The sequence below is a fragment of the Vombatus ursinus genome, unplaced genomic scaffold (genome assembly GCF_900497805.2).
Source record: "Vombatus ursinus unplaced genomic scaffold, bare-nosed wombat genome assembly UNPS02011431.1, whole genome shotgun sequence".
Taxonomy (NCBI): Eukaryota; Metazoa; Chordata; class Mammalia; order Diprotodontia; family Vombatidae; genus Vombatus; species Vombatus ursinus.
The window spans coordinates 3,160,382-3,179,136 of NW_020951209.1; the positions used below are offsets into that span (position 1 = coordinate 3,160,382).

Sequence of the window (18,755 nt, forward strand, 5' to 3'; positions counted from 1 at the left end):
TGATTTTCTTCATCTGTAGAATGAGAAGATTGAATTAGATTATCTTTAAGGTTCCTTTCAGCTCTTAAAATAAATTTCTGTTTTTGATGGAAAACATGTCCTCTCACATTTTAACAACCAAAAAAAAAGGTCAGTTTTAGTATTTTTTTTCATGGTTTTTTTATCTACCCTAGCCCAAGTAAATTAAGTTTTATTTTGCAAGCTAAATTTCTGCTGCTCCTCACTATTTTTCTTTAAACAAATACCATTATTACAAATATTTCCAAGTTAAAGGATCGGAGAATCACAGATTTAGAGCTGGAAGGGACCTTAGAGGCCATAGATCCTAGTCTCTAATTGCCCCATTTTACAGATAAAAAACTGAGATTGACAGAGGTTAAGGGACTTACCCAAAGTCACATAGCTTGTTAAGTGTCTGAGGCAGGATGTGAGCTCGTCTTCCTGACTTCAAGCCAGAACCCTCTATCCTCTGTGCCACCTAGCTCTGTCAGCTAGTGGCTCACAAATTTCAAGCAACTTTTAATGTAGACAGGTTGCATTACAACAAAAATAATCCAGAAATTAAAAAAAAAATTTGTGGTACTGTAATACAACCTCAACTCACTTCCTCCATAATCCTCTTTGATTGATACCTGTAGTTTACTTTTTTAGCATGCTATTGAAAAGTCATGTTGTCAGTTGATGGTAGGGTTTAATTGTTTCTGTGTTCAGTAGAATTTTTAATAACTTTGAGTATTATAGTTAAAAAACTTAACTTGCCTGCAGAATTTACCTTGTCCTTTATTCCACATGGCTTTATTTATTTTTCTATTTTAAGGTTAAATGAGAGGATGTTAGATGGACTAAAGTAAAGGGTATTAGTTAACATTTGAGAATCTTCCCTGTTTCTGCCTTGAAAGGATAGGGATCATTTCTTTCTGTATCTTTTGTACTTATGGTTAAGACTTAAGAAATTACACTAATTTTTATCTTAACACCCATTGTATATACTTCATCACTAAGGTTATATATTGAGTTTATTTTGAAACTTTTCCTTGGCTGTAGTATTCTGACAGTCATAGAGGATTATAGTATTTAGTACTGGAAAGGACTTTCATGATCATCTAGTATGATCCCTTCATTTTACATGAAGAAATTAAGGGCACGAGATTTGAGTGACTTATCCAAAGTTAGAGATATAAAGTGTCTGCTGGGATTCAAACTTAGGTTCTTTGCCTCCAAGTCCTTTGTCCTTTCTGTTACACATATTGCCCTTTCCTGCCTCTTTGACCCTTTCTCTGTCTTTCTAAATATAGTCTCCAAAGTTTTTTTTCCTTGGCTCTTTGTTTTTCTCCGTATATATTTTCTTCCTAATAGATCTTATCTTGAACCCTGAAAGTTTGTAGAAAAAACATCAATAAGAGGCATAATAAAATTTCTTATCTTTTCTCTTTGTTCCCTGGATCATAGCATTTAGAGCTGGAAGATATCGTAGAGATCATCCTGTCCTAGTTCCTTATTTTACAGATGGGGAAGCCAAACCATAGGGAAGGGAAGTCCAACATCAAAAAGATAATATCCGTCAGTAGAGGCAACTAGGTGCTTCAATAGATAGGATGCTGCATAGAGAATCAGGAAGACCTGAATTCAAATGTGGCCTCAGACACTAGCTGTATGACCTGGGGCAAATCACCCACTGCCTGCCTCAGTTTCCTCATTTTAAAAATTGGGATAATAGTAACATCTACTTCCAGGGTTGCTGTGAGGGGTCAAATGAAATAATATTTGTAAAGTGCTTTGCAGACCTTAAAGTGCTACGTAAATGTTAGCTATTATCTCAACTCAAGTCTTGTGGTTCTAAATTCTGTGCTCTTTCCACTAACTGTTTCCATTTCCCCAGTTACCCAGGCTCAAAATCTGGGAGTAATCTAGGTAGTGATAGGTTGATATATAGGTCATTTAAAGCACTGATGATAAGTCAGGCTGAGGGAAGGAAGGAAGGAAAAAAGCAAGCAAGGAAGGAAATCTAATAGGGGAAGAAAAAACATACAGGGGAGCAGGAAAGTAGAATGAAGGAAGGGGAGAGGGCAGCTGAGGTGGGGAAAGTAGTCCAGACTAGAGAGTAAATTGGAAATAAAGTGAGCACTCAGTGTGGCTGGAGGTTCCTTAAGACACAGCAATCTCAAGCACAACACTTACCATGCATTGAGCAGGCTTCTGGGTGGATCCTTCCTTTGGAACACAAATTCTGTCAATTTTTCTCTTCTGACTGCCAATATGTGCTTCTCTGTTCATTACCATTGGTGCCGTCCTAGCCAATATCATTTCATGATTGAGTTTCTCTGGTTAACTCCTAACTAATCTCATTGCCTCCAGTCTTTTTTGCCTCTGTCCGATGTATCCTGCATGATACACAAGTCATATTAGTGAAAGCAATTAGCATTGCTTTCACTATGTCACTATTCTGTTCAAAATCTTCCAGTAACTACAGAATAAAGTCCAAAGCATGGTTTTCAAGGCCTCAACTTCTTTTTACACTTGTTTCTTATCAGTCTCCTAGCTGAACACTCCACATACGTGAAACTGTTGACCCTTTCCTGAGTGTACTTTGAGTATTCTTGTCGTCTTGAATTTATTCACATTTCTTCTTTGAAATTCTTTCTTTGTGTGTATATTTGTGTTGGATGGAGGTAGCATGTTACATAGAGCAGTTGGTAAACTTTTTGTGTAAAGAGCCAGATAGTAAATATTTTAGGCTTTATGGGCCAACAGAAAAAAATCAAGGATAAATATAGGTACTTACAAGAAAGAAAGCAAATTTCTACAGTTTTTTTATTGACAAGATTAAAAATATAATAGTTGAGTATAGTTTTTTGTAGTACAGGTTTACTAATGAGAAGAATGTTTTTTTGGGGGGAGTGACATTTTAGCTTAATTGTGGTTCATAATTAGTGTTTCCTGTCATCAAAATTGATTGCAAACATTCATTTGTTCATTTGCTGATCTCTAATAAGATTTTACATATTTCATTTTTGTAAATATTGTTTCACACAGATAGGTACTACCAAATACTGATATCAGTTTTTAGTTCCAGGGAGACTTAATGCCTGTTATTATTGATGTCCATGACTGTGCCTTTTTGGCTTTTATTCTGTTTCTGTATACTCAGTTCTCTCGATTATCCTGGTGGTGTTTGATTTTCCCCTTTGAATTAGTCCCTAATTTTGGTCATTCTTACTGTGGCTTGTGCTGTGCTTAGTTAATGGTTCTGATCCACTTTGTAATTGGGGCAGTCCTAGGTAGTATCCACAGTACTGTTTTACCCAGTGTGCTCTCTATGGTCATCGGTGTACCCAGGGTTCACCTTTGACCAACAAGGAGGGGAGGGGGATGTTAAGGGATCCCCTGAACTTGTCTTTTTGAGTTGCCATATTTTCCAGATAACACTGGACCCAGAGCAGTGCAAGAGGCCCTGATTGTGTCAAGGTCAAAGCCTCTCCCCCCAATAATTTGTTGTTTGCACCCCAAGCTGAGTTCCATGTATGTTTTTGGGAGGCAAGACAGACACCAGCCAGTCTGTGCCAGGCTGGGAAAATGCTTCTGCCCCTTTGGTCCTTTGCAGATAAGTGGACCCTTCAATCTTTATAGCCTAAATTCCTAAGGGAAAAGAATGTGACTTTTGCCATTGTTTTGCTCCTCCCCTTGGGAAGGGATTTTGTCCTTTTTCTTACCTTTACTACACCTTTCCTCTCCCACTATACCCTTTCCTGTTTTCTCCTCCTCCTTTTGTTTTACTGTCATATATATGCATACTTCTGTAAGAACTGTGACCTCTTTGTGTTCCACATGCATGTTCATTTCTCTTGTAATAAACTTGGTTTTCTCATAAGTTTCATGATGTTGTGATTGCATATTGACACAGTCCATGAGCATATGATTTTAATTGAGCATATGTTAATCACTTGGTAGGAATTTATGGAATTGTTAGATTCTTCTGCTGATATTTATCTTTTGCCATGTCAGTATGTTGCAGGTTAATGACTTCTAGTTGATTATTAGGTAGAAGCTCCTCAATGACACAGTTAAGTGGATTTTGAATTATGGAAATTTCTTTTGCACTTGTATCAAGGCCTGAAAAATCCTTCTGGGACTCTAGTTTGAGCTTGGAAAATACAATAAATTTTTGTGGGAATGGAGATGTTGCTTCTTGTTTTAACTTGATAGTATGGGAAATGTGTAAAGCAGTTTGACATTACTTGTGATTCAAACATTATTAGTTGTTGAATTGACTTTTCTGCAGTGTATTTCATATATAAGCACTGTTTTGTCTTGAAATTTTAGGCTGAATTAATTAAAAAACATTATCAAGTCTGTGCAAAAACTAAATTCCAAAGCCATTTGGTTCTTGATAATGGTAGTTGTGAGGGGATTCTTCTCATTCAGAAAAATTTTTATTTCTTTCCAGACCTCAAAAAATTGTAATAAAACATTTTCATTCCTCTTCTTTTCTAACTTTGACATGATGGGAATGCTCTGGTAATTTAAAAAAAAAATGTGGTATAGCAATACTCATGGCACTCAAAACACTTTAGTTATAACTGTATCCCTTCTGAGCAGCTGTGTGAAATAGTGCCATGGAGAGTCTCTGTTGCAACTGTTCAACCCTGCAGTTGTAGATGAAAGCAGCCATAGACAATACATAAAACAAGTGAGTGTGGCCATGTTCCATTAAAACTTTAGTTTAAAATGTAAAAACTGTTCTTAGCTTGCAGGTCATACAAAAACAGGTGGTGGGCTGGATTTGATCTGCAGGCCTGCCTAAGGAAAGAATACTAGTTTTAGAGTTAAACCACTTTAGTTTAAATCCTGGCTGTGTCTCTTATGACATCACTATGTGATCTTAGGTAAGTCATTTAACCTCTCCTCTGTTTACCTGTTTCTAAAGTGGAGATGACTTGTACTACCTATCCTGAGGGTTTTTATGACAATCAAATGAAAATATGTAAAGGAATTTTGTTTATCTTAAAGCTCTTATAAGTATAAACTTAATATCTAAATTCTAGTAATCTTTTAAGATAGTTAAATTTCTACCTCTTACATGAATCCCAGTTAAATATAATCTGTCCTTAGTATAACTGATATTATTCTGTTTTTCTTATCTTCTCAATTAGATTGTAAACTCTACTTACTCACCAACTATACATACACTACTGGGTTATACTCTAGGGATACAAAGACAAAATAACACCTGTTTTTAAGGAGCTTATATTTTACTGAGAAGGAGGTGGTACTGTGCCTTGTGAAAACATAGGTTTAGCACTAAATCAATAGATGAGGAAACAGTGGAGAGACCAAATATGTTCTAGGAATATTTGAGGAGGGAGAGGGCAGATGCTATCTGTGGAATTAGAGAAGACTTCATAGAAGGGATGTGACTGTTCACCTGAGCTTTGTATTAGGAGTATTAGGAATCCAAGTTGAGTACATTCCAGGTATAGAAGATGGTTGTACAAGTGTTGAGAAATGAGAGATAGAATGTTGAGTTCCAGGAACACCTGGTGTTATTGTTGAGCAAAAATATAGTGTGCATAAAGAGGAGTAAGAGGGGCAGCTAGGTGGCACAGTGGATAGAGCTCCAGCCTCCGAGTCAGGAGGACCTGAGTTCAAATCCAGCCTTAGTCACTTGACACTTACTAGCTGTGTGACTCTGGGCAGTCACTTAACCCCGATTGCCTCACCAAAAAGCAAATAAATAAATAAATAAAATAAAGAGGAGTAAGAAACTGGAAACAAGATTGATTCTGATTGTAGAGAGCCTTAAGTTCCAGGGCAAGTAATTTGCATTTTATTTTAGAGACATGGTAGCCACTAAAGGTTTTGTTGTTGTTTTTTTTTAAGCAGAGTAATGACCTGGTGAGACCCGAATCATAAATTAAGAGGTGGAAAGGACCTTAGAAATCAACTAGTCTAGTCCACTCGATTTAAAGATGAGGAAACTAAGGCTTGGGGGAAAGTAACTTGCCTAAGATCCCATTGCTGGTACATAGAGCAGAAACTTGAACCCAGGTCTTTTGACTCCTAATCCTACTCTTTCTGTTTATATCACTGTCTTAGATAAATGAGTATATGGCATGCTTGTCAAATTTGTAGAAGCTAGTAGTTACTAGCTAATTGATTGGACGATAGAATAAAAGAAGAGAGTTTGCCATCCCACATTCCTTTACCATATTGGGGAAAAAAAGGAAAAACAAAGTCCTGGTAGCAGATATACACGGTTAAGCAAAATTAATTTGCACATTGCTGTGTCCAAAAATGTATGCATGTATTCTGTGTGTTGTCTGTCATTTTTTGGTCAAGATATGCATTGCAAGCTTCATCATCAGTGCCCCGGAATTGTGGTTGGTCAGTGCATTGATTATAGTTTTTAAGTGCTTCAGAGTTGCTGTGCCTATTTTTTAAACTCCAGTCAGTATCATTCTCAGTTTATAGTCAACTTCTATTACAGTCCAAAATCTTGAAATCTTTTATTTTAAAGGGTAGTCCTTACTGATTACGTATGTATATGATTTTTAGCTCATGTCTTTATTTACACTGTTCTACATCCTTAGCAACCTTGCCCCTTTCCAGTTCTCCTTTACATTTTCTCTTCATCTATTAGCATATAAGCTACTGACTTCTGCTTTATGTGACCAACAAGATGGACTGGTCGTTTTCTCTGATCCTTAAGATATTTCCAAACTTCTCCAAAATAATGTGCAAGAGATAAAACAATTTTGGGTATCTCTGTGGTCTGAGATACCAAAAACTCTAATTAGGTAAAATTTCAGTGAACATACAGCAGAATAAACTGATTTCTAACCTCTAACAAGCTAATTCAACACCTCTACCACCCATCTTGCACCAGCATCAGGGCTTGCAACAGAACTTTATCCCCCACTGCCAGTGGTAGAATATCAAATAGCAGAAGCTTGCACAATCTGGGACAGTAATATGGCAGTGCTCTGTGTTACAACAAAGGTCATCTAGGAAACTTAAGGAAGAGAGAGACCTTGGGACAACGTGTGTGAGTGTGTGTGTGTGTGTGTGTGTACACACAAGCCTAGGGGAACAATCCTAATATCCAATTGTGGGCCATTCTGTCCCCCAGAAGTCATTTGGAACAGAAGACTGAGGCTTTTGAAACATGCCAGACCCTGTTTTCCACCTCTCCGTTCCTCAGTGCCATCAAAGGGGAAGGAGTCAAAAAGTGAGTAATAGAAGGCTATAAGGAGGAGAAAAAAAAGATTGAAATTTCAAACCTCTCAGGAGGAAGAAAATTCAGGTAAAGATCTTGAGCATGAGCAGACAAACCAATAGGAAAGATATTACTAAAGAAGGGAATATGGTCTGTAGATCAAGTTAAAAGAATTGAGGCATCTATGAATAAATATTTGTAAGACAAAGGAAAGTGAATCAACACCTGATGAGGCAGAGGACCTTATGGTCTCACTCTGGAGAGTGAAACCACAGCAGGATAGTTTAAAAGAGAAATAGGAATTTTGAAAGCAGAATTTGTGGCCTACATAACAGAAATAATTGGCAAAACAGAAAAACTTGAATCTACCATGGTGTCTCATCGAAGAAACAGAAGAGGGAATAATTGATTAGAAATGCAAATACATGGAAGTGAAAGACAATCTGGAAGAAGAGAAGCAAAAAAACTATTGAAAGCATGGTTTCCATACAGGCTGTTGAAGATGAAATGTATAGACACAATTTAAGGATTAATAGGTTTCCCAGAAGAAAGCAATAGATTAAAAAAAATGAAACATCATAACACAAAAAATAATACAGCAAAACTACCTAGAAATTTTAAACACAGGAAACAAAGGTGCTAATCAAAAGAATCCACAGGTCACCTTAAAGGGGGAAAGGGGGAGACCTATGCTGCAAACTCCAAGTCACAAAGTGGTTACATTTAACTGTACCAATAACAAATAACAAATTTTGCAAGTGACCAGGAGGACTATCTTCAAATATAAATAAAAGGGAATTTGAATAATGTAAGACTATTCTGCACCTATCAGAAACTGCTGGAGGAAATGGAATAAAGTGTTCCAAAGAGCAAAGCTCAATCTGCTACCCAAGGTGATTTGCCCTACAAAAATTTGAATGTAATCATTAATGAAAAAAGATGAACATTCAATAAGAAAGAGATACTTGAAATATTCTGAGAAAGAAAACCAGACCTAAAGAGATTATTTGCTTCTCAAATACCTTAGACAACAGGCATACAAGAAAAGTAAAGAAATTCAGCAACCAAAGATAATATGATACGTATGCAACAACGATATAAAATATTTGAGCACGACTGTCGTGCCTTCTCTAAGTCTTTTCCTGACTAAATGTATCCAGTTCTTTATGTGATGTGATCTTAAATACACTCAACATCCTGGTTTCATCATAGATTTAGAGCTGAACAGGACCTCAGAGGTCACGTAATTAAACATTGTCATTTTATACAGGAGAAAACTAAAGCTTACAGATGATTGGTGGTGATACAGGCAGTAAGTGTCAAAGGCAGAATGTGAATTCCAGTCCTCTGATACCTGAGATGAATGTTCTGATTAATATTGGAATAGGGCCTGTGAGTTTATTCAATAGAGGGGTGACATGGCATTGAAAGTCATTGCACTTCCAACCTGAATAAAACAGAAGGATCTAGTCTAAAAAAATTTATACATTTTACGTATAGATATTTATATACATATTCTCTGCTTAAGAGAAGGGAATTCATTTTTGTCTTTTTATCCTCACTATCTAGCACTGTGCCTGACACATAGTAGGAGCTTAATAAATGCTTGTTGATTGATTAAAAAAAAGTAATAATAGCGAAACAATAAAACCTGCTTGGAACTCAGAGGGGCTGAGACACTTGCTTTCTCCACTAAGGGTGCCCCTCCTTTAAACCTGGGGGAACAAGACCTCTAAAGAAAGGGGTCAGGTTCCTTTGTCTCATTGTGTTTTTGGCTTTTTATGCACCCATCCAAGACCCCTGGGTAAAATTACTTAAAACTTTGGTTTGGTTCATGTCTAGGGTCTCAAAAAGGGGTGGGAAGCAGTAGAAGGATACTCATTGTACATTGAAAATTAGATATAGGACAATTATTTATTTCTTCTACACAAAATATTAGCATGATGTTTTCAGCTGTGTTGTCAAGTGATTTCAAGGAGGATGAACATGGCATCAAGGTTGCTACTGCACTAATGGTAAAATCTTCAACTTGAAACAAGCCAAGACCAAAGTGGAGGGAGTGTTGGTCCATGGTTTTCTGTTTGCAGATGATTGCAGCTTCAGAGACTGTATTGAGTGCACAATGCAACAAAGTATGGATCGATTGTCTGCTGTTTGTGCTAATCTTGGCCTTACAGTTAACACCAAGAAAACTCAGGTGCTCCATCAGCCAACACCACACCATCCATACATGGAACCATCGGTTACAGTAAATGGAGAAGTTTTGAATGCTGTGGATAAGTTCACTTACCTTGGTAATGTACTTTCTAAGGATATACATGTTGATAATGAGGTTGACATATTGCTAGCACCGTTAGAGCTAGCTCAATGTTTGGGAGGCTCCAAAGGCAAGTATGGGAGAGAAGAGATATTAGACCGATTACCAAAGTGAAGGTCTATAGAGCACTTGTGCTGACCTCATTGTTGTATGCCTGTGAAACCTGGGCAGTATACCAGCGCCATGACAGGAGAGCATTTTTCATATGACTATAGATAGCTTTGATTTCCTGTTCTGAAAACTGCCTGGTTATATCCTTTGACCATTTATTAGTTGGGGAATGAATCTTATATTTATAAATTTGACTCAGTTCTGTACTCAGGATATATTTGAGAAATCAGGTTTTTAGCAGAGAAACTTTTGATAAAATGTTTTTGATACTACTTCATTATCTGTGGTACTTTTTAGCAAAACGTAGTTTCTCTGATTATCCCTTTTAATTAGGTCTGTTTTTGCCTTTGCTTTGTCTGAGGTCATGATTGCTACCCCTACCCTTTTTTAGGTCAACTTAAGTGTATTAGATTCTTCTCCAGCCTTTTAATTCTGTATTTGAATTGTCTTAGGAAGATTCTGAAGATCACCTGGCAGGCTAAAATACCAGACACTGAGGTCCTTTCTCAAACTAAACTGCCAAGCATTCAAACTCTGCTTCAGAGAGCGTAGCTCTAAAGGGCTAGCCACATTGTTTGAATGCAAAACATGCTTGCCAAAAAGACCATTTTATGGAGAATTCACACAGGGCAAGCATTGACATGGTGGTCAGAAGATGCGATCAAAGGACACTTTCAAGGTCTCAAGAACTTTGGAACTGATTATCTGACAAGGGAGACATTGGCACAGGACTGCTCAGCATGGTGTGCCCACATCAGAAAAGGTGCTGTGCTCTGTGAGCATAGCAGAATTGAAATAGCTCAAGAGAAATGCAAGATATGCAAACTTAGAGAATCCAACCCAGAGGTTCACACGGACTATTTGTACTTGATGTGTGGCAGGACATTCCAAGCTTGTATTGGTCTGATCAGCCATGGTCAGACACACTGAAACTTGATTCTAGCATAGTGATGTCATTTTGGTCCTCTTTGAAAATGAAGGACAACAACAACAGTGTTTAACATACACACACCTACCATTACTTATTGACAGAAAAACTTAAATAAGATACAATAATTTATAAAAATGATAATATTGTAATAGCATTGATGTAGCACTTTAAGGTTTGTAAAATGCTTTGTAAATATTATCTCATTTTATCTTACTCATTTAGGAGGTAAAGACAAAGCTAGCCTTTGCCGTTTTTCAGTACTGCTGAGCTAGCATTTCATATTTTACCTCATCTCTGTAGTGTCCAAACAATTCCCTCCAGTTCTTCTAGCTGGCCAGGGAAGGGACTCATGCTCCTTGTGGTAGTCATCCTCTTCCATGTTGTCATAACATCCCCTATTTAAATTATAATCTCCATGGGACCACAGAAGCAGATTCTAAGAACGAATGAGTTCAGTTAGCTGTCATCCTATATCTCCTCTCTCTTTCATAGCCAAACTCCTTGAGAAGGCCATCAACAATTGGTGCCTCCACTTTCTTTCCTCTCACTCTCTTAACCCTATAGTCTGATCATTCAACTGAAAATGCTCTCTCCAAATCTCATATGATAGATGTGAGGTTGTACTTCAGAGTTGTTTTAATTTGCCTGTCTCTAATCAATAGTGATTTAGAGCATTTTTCATATGACTATAGATAGCTTTGATTTCCTCTTCTGAAAACTGCCAGATAAAATTGAAGTGTATTAGATTCTTCTCTGGCCTTCTAATTCTGTATGTGTCTTTCTGTTTTAAGTTTGTCTCTTATAAAAGTCATATTGTTGGATTCTGGTTTCTAATTCATTCTGCTAATTGCTTTCATTTTATGAGTGAGCTCATCCCGTTCACGTTCACAGTTATGATTACTGTGTATTTTCTCCCATCCCATTTTCTTCTGTTTCTTCTCTTTTTATTCTGTCTCTCCTCTTTTTATTCTGTCTCTCTTGAAGAGTTAATTTTTCTTCTGACCACTTCCTCCCTTGATTTTTTTTTTAATTCCTCCCCACCTTTTCTTATCTCCTCCTCCTCCTCCTCCTCCTATTTCCCTATTGGGTAAGTTATATTTCTGTACACAACAGAGTATGTATAGATGTTCTCTCCTCTTTGAAGCAATTTTGATCAGTGAGGTTTAAGCATTGTTTGCTACCCTAACCTTAATTTTCTTCACAATAAAAGCTCTTTCTTGCATTCCTTTTTAATGTGAGAAAACTTTCCCCACTGTATGTCTCCCTTCCACCTTCTCCCAGTGCATTCCACTTTCTCACTGCTTCATTTTTTTTTTGAGATCATTCCAACACATTTGACTCACATCCATGCTGTCTGTCTGCGTAAACTCCTTTTAACTGCCCAAATAATGATAAAGTTCTTGGGATTTACATGTATCATCTTCCCATACAGGAATGAATATAAACAGATTTTCTATTCACTTGTAGTCTTCTTTTCATCACGAATACTTGAAAGTCCTCTATTTCATTAAATGTCATCCCCCCCCCCCCCAGATTATGCTCAGTTTGGGTAGGTTATCCTTGGTTGTAATCCTAGCTCCTTTGCCTTCTGGAATATTGTATTCCAGGCTCTCTTCTTTAACGTGAAAGCTGCTAAATATTGTCTGATCCTGACTATGGCTCCTTGATATTTGAATTGTTTCTTAATGGCTGCTTTAAATGTTTTTTCTTTAACCTGTGAAGCTCTGGAATTTGTCTATAATATTCCTAGAAGTTTTCATTTTGGGATCTCTTTCAGATGATCAGTGGATTCTTTCAATTTTTATCTTACTATCTGGATTTAAGATACCAGGGCAGTTTTCCTTCATAATTTCTAGAAATATGATGCCCAGACTCTTTCTTTGATCATGGCTTTCAGGTAGTCCAATAATTCTTAAGGTCTCTTTCCTCAGTCTGTTTTCCAGGTCAATTTTTCTGATAAGATAGTTCACATTTTCTTTTATTTTTTTTTCATTCTTTTGATTTTGTTTTATTGTTTTTTGATGTCTTGTGGGGTCATTAGCTTTAACTTGCCCAATTCTAATTTTTGAGGAATCATTTTCTTCAGTGAGTTTTTGTGCCTCTTTTACCAAGCTGTTCATTCCCTTTTTCTAATTTTCTTTCATCACTCATTTCTTTTCCCAATTTTTCTTCTCCCACTCATCTCTTCCTTTATTTTCCAGAAATTGTTGTCAGACTTGGGTCCATTTAGCATTTTCCTTTGAGGCTTTGTAGCTGTTTTCACAATGTTGTTGTTTTCTGAATTTATCTTGGTCTTCCTTGGCACCATAGTAGCTTTTTATGGTCAATTTTTTTGTTTGCTCACTTTTCTAGCCTGTTTCTTGACTTTAAACTTTATGTTAAAGTTGGGCTCCACTCATCTCAGGATTGGGAGGCACTGTCCCAAGCTTCAGTCTTCTTTGTGTTGCTGTTTTTGGAGGTAGTTCTAGGGGTCTGCAAGTTTTTGGTGCTTACAAGATTATGTGATCCTGGGAAAGGTGTGGTCACTGTTCTCTGGTCTTTACCAAGGAAGGGCTGCTGGTCCCCTGCAGCCACAAGTACTAGTGCTCCTGTTTGCCTTGGAATTGTGAGCAGGGCCCCTGTTCCCTCTTACCATATCTGTACTGAGAGCTGCCGAAGCTGCTGTTGCTGTTGTTCTGTGTATGGGTTCTGGATAGTCCTCCACATTGGTGTCACGAATTTGTCCTGCCAACTTCCTGAGTTTTGTTAGACTGGAAAAATATTTCTCCCTGACCTTTTACTAACTCTGCTGTTTCGAAATTTGATTCAAGGCATTATTTTACAGTTATTTGGAAGGGAATGTTGAGGGAGTTCAGCTGGGTTGTCTCTAATCCACCTTCTTGATTCAGTCCTTTAGATGTTACTGTTTTGCACTGCATTAGAATAAAGTTTGTTGGGACAGTTAGGTGGCGCAGTGGATAGAGCACTGGCCCTGGAGTCAGGAGGACCTGAGTTCAAATCTGGCCTTGGACACATAATATTCATTAACTGTGTGACTCTGGGCAAGTCACTTAACCTCAATTGCCTCACCCCCCCCCCCCCAAAAAGAAGATTAAAGTTTGTGATTGTGTCATTTCCCTGAGTACAAATTTTCTAGAAATTTCTTAATCTAAGTTTATGTTTTAATCAAAGCTAAATGAGAGGCTAAGTAAAACAGAATTCTAGACATAAACGGGTTAAAGTTTCTAAGGATTGATTTCTGATCTAGGCAGCATGGTGAGAAGATGGTTGGTGAGTGAAAAGAAATGGTGCTAGAACCTAGGCCTAGTTATATAGTATATGATTGAGGCATCCACCAGATAGGACTTTGGGGATGGGTGTGACTTATTGGATACCTTCAGGTTTCTCTACTCTTTTACTTTTATCTATTATGTTCTGTGGTGACTAAATATCTAGGAGTGGTCACCATAAACCCTAATATCTTCCATGCTAAAGTATATCATTAAGTTTTTTGTTTGTTTGTTTGTTTTTTTAGTGTAGATAACTCCCTCTACAATTTGCTCATGTCTTGTCATCCTGAGCTGTATTTGGTCATGTTTTTTCATCAGTCTTCCACGATGCATCCTCTTAATGTGCTAAACGTCTTTTTCTAGGTCCTGCATGCTAATGGAGCAATTAGGCTGTCATGTTTTCTCCCATTCTGTCCAAGTTATCAGCCTGCCTCCTTTTGTAATACTATCCCTCAATGCTACTTTTCTCACATATGTCATCATTGGAATTTGTTGCCATTTAATTCTACTTATGAGGAATTTCTCCATAGTCCTTTAGGCTACCAGAAATTTTGATATCTGAGTCAAATGTCTCTGTCTTTAAAAGATGGATTTTTGTATCAGGCATCAGTTTGAAATCATCAAAAGTACTTTAGTTTCCCACATTCAGTGCAACATAGTCCAGCTACACTGCTTATCTCAGAAATGTGTACAGATATATTCATTCAATAGCCTGGCCATCCAGGTTATTAATGGCATGTCAGTCATCGGTACAATAAGCATTTTTTATTCCCTTAGCTTTTCCTTTATTAATACTTGGGCCTGTGTACTTTGAGTAATCAAAATAAAGAAGTTCTGTAATGTTTGAGACTTCGCAATCAGTTCAATATCTTCTGTAAACAGGAACATCTGGAAAACCGTACCATTTATAAGGAATCTCACTTCCATTTTAACTTTGTACAAGACACAAAGCCTTCCATGACAGTGGCAGTTATATTTGCAGAGCATACCTGTCCTACTTTTGTGTCTGACTTGATGTTAATAATTAGAGGGGTGCTGAATAATTGTTAGATTTTAATATATTCATGAAAGACTTACTGTTGAAGAAGCTTTAAAGGATGTGTTTTACTATGCTTCATCAAATGCTTTTTTGTAATCAATAACAGAAAAACCCCTGGATTCTTGTATTTTTCTGCACTTTTTAGATGTTTACCTGTTACATTATCATATTTTCTTCAAGAATACCTTTTTTCTTCAAAGAGAATTGTTTTTGATAGTAGATATTTCATGTTCTTTCAGTTTCACTGTCTTTATGCTAATATTTATTGAATTATTGAATGTTTGTTTGCCTTTGTTTTTAATATGTTCACTTCTTTGCTAAGGTTTTCCAGCTTCTGTTCTAAGCCATCAATTTTACTTTTGAGTGTTTTGAAATTAATAACTAATTTCATTCCTTTTTCTCTTCATTTATTAAACATTCTAGCCACTCAGGATTCTTGTGGCCATTTTACTCTCTTTACTGATGTCCTAGTTGAAGGTATTATAGAATTAATTTTACCAGGAGTTTTATCTAGATTTCTCTTACCCCCTTGTGGTATTGTACTCATAATTCTTGTTTGTTCATTTTTTCTCGTTTTCTTTTTTTTTTTCTTTGGGGGCTTAATTCATGAATTCCCACCTGTTTAGGGGCAAAGGTACTTAGTTGAATCAAGTTTAGACATAGGGAGGAAACTATTCTGGGGTGGCTGGTGCAGGCCTTTACTGGGGAATCTGTCCTACCTGCTAAGAATTCTTCTTTCCCTATTGCCAGATCCACTGTGCCATGGAGTCTGAAGTGCATTTGCCCTCTGTCTCCCTCCCCATGTCCTCTTCTTGAGGATTATATTGTAGGTATTTCTCTTCTTTCTAGTGTTATTTTTACTTCATTTAGCATTTATTACTATTTTGATGTTCTCTTACATCCCATTTCCTATGGAACTTGCCCCTTCTGTCAGTCTCTTCGTCACTAATTTTCCATCTTCCTTTATCCATTGGCTCTTTATCTGCTGTCTGTAAATATGACCATATCTGTCATTTTTTTAAAAACAAAAACAAAATTTCATGTGATTCTATTAACGCTTCAAACTATTCTACATAGTTTTTCCTTTCACAGTCAAACTAATAAAAAAAAAAGCCACCTTCATTTCATCACTTTACACCCAATTTTTAGCCCCTTGATATATTCTGACTCTCTGTCCAGAGATCTCTTAATTCCTGAATCCAGGGTCCTTTTCTCAGGCTTCATCCTTGAACTTTCTATAGCATTTGACACTGTTGACCACCCCTTCTTCCTTAGATATACTTTTTTCTTGACTTTTTTCCTGGGTTTTCTTGACCCTGTTCTCTCCTGGTTCTTCTACTTCTCTGATTGCTCTTCATGTGTTTCAGACATTGTCCATATCTTTCCCCTTTTGCATAAATGTGCCTCAGATGATGGGTTCTTTTCTTTCTCTACACACTTTCTGGGTGGTTTCTTGTGCTTTTCGTGTTATCCCTTCTGTGCAGATGACTCTCAGAGCTACATAACTAGTCTTTATCTCTCTCTCTTGAACTCTTGTACTGCATCACCAACCATCTGCTAGATATTTCCACCTTTATGTCCCATAAGCAGATCCTTAACCTATCCAAAACAGAACTCGTGATTGTACTTCCTTATTTCCCCTCTTCCTCACTTAACTATTTCTTTCAAAAGTACCACTATTTTTCTGAACTTGGAGATAAAAGACCTTGATTTAAATTCTACCTCAGAGACTTACTAGTTTTGTGAGTCTGGCCAAGTCACTTAACCACTCTCAGCCTCGGTTTGCTCATCTGTAAAATAGAGATAATAATAGCACCTCTCTTATAAGATTATTGTGAAGATCAAATGAGATAATGTACGTAAAGCATTTTGCAAACCCTAAAGCTCTATAGAAATATTATTATTGTTTTTGTTACTCCAAGTTCACATCATTGACATCCTCCTTATCTCTTTCCCCTTTTATCTCCCTCCCCAATATAATCAGTTGCCAGTTCTTTCCATTTCCACCTCTGCAACATTTCAGATCCATCCCCTTCTCTCTGCTCATACAATCACCACTCTTAAGTCAGGTCTTCATCCTTGTCTATAAGCCCCTTGAGGATAAGGATTGTGTCATTCTTTGTATTCCCAGTGTTTAGCTTGGCATGTAGTAGGCACTTAATAAACGTTTGTTGGTTGATTGATAGCCTTCTGATTGAGCTCTCTCTTTCCTTTCCTTTCCATTCCATCCTTCATACAGCTGCAAAATTGATATTCCTAGAGTGAAGGTCTAATTTTGCTATTCCCCTGTTCAAGAAGCTTCAGAGACTTTTATTTCTTCTCTTTGGCATTTATAGTCCAGATATTTTACGTTAATTGGTTAAACTCAGTTCAGTTCAATTATTAAAATCTTACTGTGTGTTATATGAGGCATTATGCTTGGAAGGATATACAAAGACAAAAAGCAATCCCTGCCCTCAAAATACGTGTATCTTCTGCTGGGGTGGAGGTGGGGGGAGGCAACATATACATAAATATAAATACAAAGTAATTTCAAGCATGGGGAGCATTAACTAATCCATAAAAGTCACTTGTGGGTGAAGGTACTTGATCTAAGCCTTGAAGAGAGCTTGGAGGGAAAACATTCCAGGCCTAGCCTGGGAAACTGTGAGGGGAAAAAAGCAGGTAGGCCACTTTGGATCATAGCATATGTGAGGAAGAGTAATGTGAGATGAGCCAGGAAAGAGATTGAAGCTGGATGATGAAGGAGCTAGACTGTAAATGTTAAGTGGAATTATATATATTCTACCTGAGAGGCAATAGGGAGTCACCAAAGCTTCTTGAAGAAGGGAGTGACATGGTTAGAATTGTGTTTTAGAAATATCAGTTTGGGTTCTGGATTCAGGAGGACCTGAGTTCAAATCCGGCTTCAGACACATAACACTTACTAGCTGTGTGACCCTGGACAAGTCACTTAACCCTCACTGCACAACCAAAAAGAAAAAAAAAGAAGTAGTATCAGTTTGGTAACTGTGAGGGATGGATTGGAGGGAACAAAGGCAGAATTTAGGACCTATATCAGTTAAACTACTTTAATACTTCACGTGAGAGGTAATGAAGGCTTGCTTATGGTGGTGGTGATTGTATGAGTAGAGAGGTGAGTGTGAGAGATGTTGTGAAGGTATAATCTATAAGATCATTTGCAGATGAGGCCAACAGAGGTTAAGTAATTTGACAACAGATTGGGTATGGGAAGTGAGAATGGTAAGTAGAGGTTGTCTTCTAGGTTCTGAACCTTGCTGGATAACTGGGAAAATGGTAATATACTTAACAGAAATAGGGAAGTTAGGAGGGAGGGTTGTAATGATAAAACAGCTTGTTCCCTCTTGTGCACGTTAAATTTCTACCAAACTGTCTTATTGTCTCCCCTGGACACAGCATTTCATCAACTTCCTTACTTTTACACGTTCTGTTCTTTATGCCTATAATGTTCATCTCCTCTACTTGGAATTCCTAGCTCTGTTTAAGGATCAGACCTTATGTGCCAAATCACCATTACTCGGTGCTTCCCTGATTTTTAACATTTATTTTGTATTTACTATTCTGTGCATGTGTTATTTTCCCCAAGTGGAATGTAAGTTCCATGTGAGCTGGAACTGTTTTTGTCTTTTTGTTCAAAGTACCTGGCACATAGGAAGCACTTAATGCTTGCTGAATTGAGTTGAGCTAACAGTGATATAAGTAAAGAAAGCAAAATTAGAGAAGCATTATACACATACCTTGGTGATATAGAAAGAAAAGTATTTGTGCACAGATTAATGGAGAAACATGGGCCTGTCAAGAAAAACTATACAGGCATAGTGTGCACAGAAATTCATTTTTAGCTATAAATAGTT

At 37.2% G+C, this 18,755-nt stretch overlaps 1 protein-coding gene across 3 annotated transcripts in view; it reads left to right on the forward strand.

Annotated features, from left to right (window-relative positions):
- The window catches only part of LRP6 (LDL receptor related protein 6), a 133,633-nt gene that overhangs the window by 24,962 nt on the left and 89,916 nt on the right, over positions 1–18,755 (forward strand). Inside the window, exon 1 of one of the 3 annotated variants that reach the window (XM_027856382.1) lies at positions 7,153–7,225. The exons of the other annotated variants lie outside the window; for them this stretch is intronic. The gene's annotated coding sequence lies outside the window, so the exon portion shown is untranslated. Of the gene's footprint in view, positions 1–7,152; positions 7,226–18,755 lie in introns of those variants that run through there. 3 annotated transcript variants of the gene reach the window in all.